This window comes from Procambarus clarkii, chromosome 20, assembly GCF_040958095.1.
Source record: "Procambarus clarkii isolate CNS0578487 chromosome 20, FALCON_Pclarkii_2.0, whole genome shotgun sequence".
Classification (NCBI taxonomy): domain Eukaryota; kingdom Metazoa; phylum Arthropoda; class Malacostraca; order Decapoda; family Cambaridae; genus Procambarus; species Procambarus clarkii.
The window spans coordinates 24196437-24202436 of record NC_091169.1 but is presented as its reverse complement, the minus strand read 5'-3'; the positions used below and the strand labels follow the sequence as shown (position 1 = coordinate 24202436).

Here is a 6000-nt window from a genome sequence, read left to right as displayed (position 1 = left end):
GGCAATTGGAGACGACGGTCTGCACACGCACCCAGCCACAGTTCAGGGTCAGGATCAAATCATGCACAAGACCATTCGATTAAGTTCATTTTCTGATTGTCATAACCATACATATCATTAGGTTAGGAGGTATTTGCTTAGGTTACGCTGGGTTGTGTTGGATTGGGTTGAGTTAGGTCAGGTTGGTTTTGAGAAGGTTCGGTTAGAAGAGGTTTACAATTCGTTGGTGAACTAACTTGTGTACGATGTGACTTGTATCCACCCAACACGCACCAGCCAGATCACGTGTATTGACACTTGCTATAGACACACCTAAACGGTTAACACTTTCATAACTAATTAAAGACAACCTCTCCTATACCCTCTTATAGCAGTGTGAATGAGCCAGGGCATTCGCGCCCGGAACAAGTAGCCTCATGTACACTAACAGATTTATACATATTTTCTATGAACATTTTTCCAAATCAGTTACCACAATTTACAACAATTCTGGTATTACGATTGCCTTTGGCAGGCGAATTAGGTTTTGTTTTAAGTGAAAAGACTTGCAACACCTTAACGCAATGCAATAACAGCAGCTGGTAAGTCTTTAATCATTTCACTTAACCTTTAAAGTCATTGTCGATGTGTGATTGCAAGTCACTTTATAAACCTCCCCACCTCCCTCCCTTAAGGTTAGCAAGTGTAAACCTCAGAGTAAATGGTTTCTCATAGGCTTCGGGATATATACACCGAAATGTTTACCTCATTTACAATGAGTTTACCCTAGACCTAGATTTATGTTCAGGACTCAAGTATACTTGCTAGTTGATCAGCAAGATATTGTGGTGATCTTAAGCCCAACAATAAAGTAATAGCATACACCAGATACACTTGAAGGATGTGCCCGCTTTTTGGGTATTACTGAGGACACATAATTGACTTTAGTCTTTAACACTTTGTTCAGTATATTTGCTAATTGAAAGGTACAGTATTCTGGCGGTCTTAACCCTCCTCACAATTCCCTTCGTCATTTCAGCCTCCATGTTGTGATATTCTGACTCAAACGACGTCTCTCGATGACATTACACTTAACAAGTGCATATTTTTGGCATATAAAGATTCATACCATAACCTAAAACTACTGAGTAAATATACCATAAAGGAATGGCACCTCTTAGGCATATACTGTAGTAATAAGATGCGCCTTCGCTATGTATACTTCTTATCCCACAGGGATGATTTTACTGGTTTAATACATCAGCATCACCACTACACCAAATATATATAGAATATTCTAAACCACCCCTACAATATTATGTCTATATATTACACACAACTGTTACAACGCCCATGGCACTACACTAATACCCTTACCAGGGGCACCATGACACCACACTGGTACCATTACCATTGCCCATGACACCACACTGGTACCATTACCATTGCCCATTTCACCACACTGGTACCATTACCATTGCCCATGACACCACACTGGTACCCTTATTAGTACTCAAGCACCACAGTATTACACAGCACATTTTCCCAAAGACATCACTTTCAAGACAACTTCACCCTTGGCCTGGGGGGGAATCTCACCCAGATGAACTGCCCAGATTCATTAAGCAGTTACGCAAGTACTTACGAACGTGTACATCTTTCCTCAATCTTTGACGGCTTTGGTTATATTTATTAAACACTTTACAAGCATGAAAACTTCCCAATCAACTGTTGTTATTGTTATAAACAGCCTCCTGGTGCTTTAGAGCTCATTAACTGTTTAATAATTGTAAACAAAGCCGCCAAAGATTGAGAAAAGATGTACAGGTTCGTAAGTGCTTGCGTAGCTGCTTCGTGAATCTGGCCCTGTATCACGTTTCAATATATATCACATCAATCTGTATCCCTGTGGCATTTTTGCGTGATGTTTTAGAACGTCTCACACGTGTCAACATCTATTTCGTGTTTCAATGTCACATATGTATCATTATAGAACACCTGTTAGTATGTATCACTTATTTCAGTTTGTCAGGTGTATCAGCATGTATGGCGTGTATCAGTATGTCACATGTATGAATATGTATCACGTGTGTCAGTATCACTGGTATTATGTATCGTGTATCAGTATGCATTACTGTCGTACTATGCATGACATGTGCCATGTGTCACATGTCTCAGTTGTCAGGTGTATATATATATATATATATATATATATATATATATATATATATATATATATATATATATATATATATATATATATATATATATATATATATATATATATATATATATATATATAATTACATTAAACAATGATAACCTAAAATTATACTGAGAGCGTTTCGTACACCCGTTCACAGACAACGCTGATGCTAGAGTTCAATTACGTGCGAAGAAGCATGGAGACTGCTAATAGGTAAATGTAATGTAAGACAATATAGCTCAGAGATAGGCTGAGTCATGGAGGTATGCTTGGTAAGAGAAGCAGGAAGATATAAATGGCGGGACGCCCACCTGACATATTTACGGTGGCCTTGGTCCCCCAAGCGCGCGGGGCAAGCTATAAGAGTTCAAGGTAGCCGAGCCTAGGAAACCAGCACTTTCTCTTCTATAGGCTAGCACTCAAGCGAGTGTTATACTGAAAATCAATTGGGGAAATTTTAGAGGGACCTACTACCCAAGTTTTCACATTTCCGTATAGGAGGGCATTTTCAGATCCGGGAAATGTACGCGAGTCATTTTTATAGCATAATCTGCTTGAAAGGTCAGTCTGGAGCATTAGTGGGAAAATTTCAACCTTCATTTAATATAAGGTTGCTTAGCTTTAATTGCGATGCTTCGACTGTTTTATTTTTTTATCAGCGTCCTGATCCTTGTGAACTGAACTTCCGTGGCGGAGCGCAGTGGAGCTTCCTGGATATAGATCACTTTGAATATTGCACGAGTTATTAACAGATTGTATAATCAACCTAAGAAAATATAATCCAACATAACCCAACAATACTTAACATTAAGTAATATTATGTTAATAACTCTAACATTACTTAATGCAGCCTAACGCTTACCAACCTATCCTAACCACACCTAAATCAAATCTAGCCTAACCTAACAATATTCAAATACAAATGTTTATTCAGGTAAAAGTACACAGAAGATGAGTTACAAACAATGTTGGACTTATAGATAGAGCTAGTATATACAATACCTAAAGCCACTAATACGCAAAGCGTTTCGGGCAATATATGTTCAATATGAAAATCACAGTTTGAAAGGTCTGTGAACCACTTGACCATACCAAAATGTGGCTTACCTCCTGTGAATTTGCTGATGTATGCATAGTATTTTAATTTTTTGGGGGTGGCCATTATCTGTAGAAACTAAGACGGCGTATGTCTTTATCGTAAGTGTTTTTACATGTATTTCTTCACCCTTTTTTTTAACTTAGGGCTGATTTTTCACTTGATAACGATGTACTGGTCATTCAACCCGTCCTCTCGAATAGTACATCGTATCTTGACGTATAAAGCCTCTAGGGGCCAAAATATGTACTAAAAATCGTTGCGGCTCGCAAAATTGATGTAATATTCTGTTTTCTATTCGTGAGCCCTCGGTTAGGTTAGGTTCGGGCAGTTTAGTGCATCAGTTTAGTAACGTCGTGAACTCTGCAGAGATAAGTTGTTAAACACATATGGCAAAATCTTACTGAAGCGACCATACGAGTCATAAATACTCATACTCCGCCCAAATAAAACAGAAACAAGCAATACTTAGTGGGCCAGCCAGAGGCTTAGGGCCCGCGCAGGAATATCCCTCCAAAAAAAAATTTTTGGGATTAAGTCCTATCACCCTCTGGAAGGCCATTTAAGGCCACCACTAGTTACTGACCAACCAGCAAGAATACTTTAGTCCTAAACATAGTCCTGGATAGTCTCAGTGTATATACACAGCAAGAAGCAGGGTACATCTGTCTGGACAAAAACACAAAAAACCCTATAGTTGTGTAATGCTCTAAGTTGCCAACTCTCGCTTAATAGGGAAACCAATTCAATCTTGTTTAAGTTTGCAGTTTAAAGTATTGACATTCATGTAAACAATGCTATACAATTATAAATTAAAATGGCATTCAGTCTTCAATATAGATAAAATGTTATAACACGGGTAGCTTAATAAAACCTGTTTTGCGAGGCGGGGATGTCCAATGTACGTATGTCAGGGTCAAGGTTACATCCTCAACACTCAGGACCTAAGGAAAAACTGGTTGTACGCTTCCACTTCCTGACCCACACAACATACAGGGTCTATCTTGCAACTCATCCTCCAAAAATTATGTATCTTAAAACTACTTAACATACAAAAATGAACTAGCGTGCAAAATAGTTCATTTTGTACTACTAGATTACCCTAAATGGCGTAACACAAATGTGGAACAGTAACTATATATAACCTAGCTTATGTTAGGCCTGGATCAGCAATCCCAGGCCTAATATACGTAATGTAAGGACCAATTTACTACATTTATGGGCTATACTGAACCTAGAAAAGTTTAGGCGTGGTTATTCTCTAAAAAATTAATAGTACAAAATGTGTTTTGTGTTTCTGTTCAAGTCCATTTTTGTACTTTTCACCAGTAGTTACTATAAGTACTATCATTTTTGGAAGAGAGGTTGCACTATCTTGTGGTTCTTCTGGAGATCTGTTGCCTGAGGCCCTATCTCTCAGACTGCCGTCTAACCACTCTCATTATTCTCACCAAGAAAATAACAACGGTCAGCAAAAAGTATTCGTTACATGTAATGGGAAAATAACCGTCGGGCGTAATTTACACAGTTGGAGAACAAGTGCCTAAAACCCACGTGTCACGAGCTCTTAAAATTAAGTCTCTCCCATGGCGGTCAGCCAACCTAGAAAACACACACACAACCAAACCACAGCGTTATTTTGACTGTTGTTAACTTTACTTCGACATTGTAAAACCGTAATAACGTCAAAAATCCCGTTGTGTGATGGAAACAACCTTGCCACAACCACAAGGAAAACAAAGGCAATAACCGGCTATTTCCGAAGTTAGTATGTCGGTATTTGACTAGTACCTCTGACACCCCACCGACAGGATCTTGCATACACAAGCGGGAATTCCAGGTTCGAATCCCGGCCGGGACAGAAACGGTTGGGTGCGTTTCCTATCACCTAATGCCCCTACGGTACAGGCTGGAGAGCGGTTTACGGTAAAGGCTGGAGAGCGGTTTACGGTACAGGCTGGAGAGCGGTTTACAGTACAGGCTGGAGAGCGGTTTACAGTACAGGCTGGAGAGCGGTTTACAGTACAGGCTGGAGAGCGATTTACAGTACAGGCTGGAGAACGATTTACAGTACAGACTGAAGAACGATTTACAGTACAGACTGAAGAACGGTTTACAGTACAGACTGAAGAACGATTTACAGTACAGACTGGAGAACGATTTACAGTACAGACTGGAGAACGATTTACAGTACAGACTGGAGAACGGTTTACAGCACAGACTGGAGAACGATTTACACTACAAGCTGGAAGTTCATCACAATTCCAGCCATCAAACGTTCCCGTCAACATAACCTATCATTAACATCCGGATGTCAATAAAAAAAAACCTTCTTACCTCCACCAGTCAAGCAAGAGTCTTCGGAGACTGAGAGGGCAGACTTGAGGCGATCACCTGGCAGATATTAATTTAATTAAGAGCCCTGGTGAAGGGTAGAGCCAGCGTCAGCAGGGCAGTTTACCACAAGGGAGACGACCCGACACTGGCGAGGCGGCGCCTTAGGTGCAGCATATAGCTAATGGTTCCTTTAAATTTCGTTTAAATTCACCAAGAATTCCTATCATTCTTGTATATTGAAGATGTCTAGAGAAATTGTACTGATATTTTTTTTACATATTTCAAAATAGTACAATATACAGGTCATAAAATATTTACCAAAAACGGTAAATTGTTTGTGTTTTTCGATTGTAAAAGTTCCCATAATCTGCGGTGGTACACT

The 6000-nt window shown here is 39.5% G+C and overlaps 1 protein-coding gene and 1 long non-coding RNA gene across 2 annotated transcripts in view; one reads left to right on the top strand and one right to left on the bottom strand.

Annotated features, from left to right (window-relative positions):
* Positions 1-5777, bottom strand: part of LOC138366618 (uncharacterized) — a 120928-nt gene extending 115151 nt beyond the window's left edge. Inside the window, exon 1 of the long non-coding RNA XR_011229192.1 lies at positions 5619-5777. This is a non-coding gene — a long non-coding RNA (uncharacterized lncRNA). The remainder of the gene's footprint in view (positions 1-5618) is intronic.
* LOC123755442 (glucose dehydrogenase [FAD, quinone]) overlaps positions 1-6000 on the top strand; it is a 29531-nt gene that overhangs the window by 1767 nt on the left and 21764 nt on the right. The window lies entirely within an intron of this gene.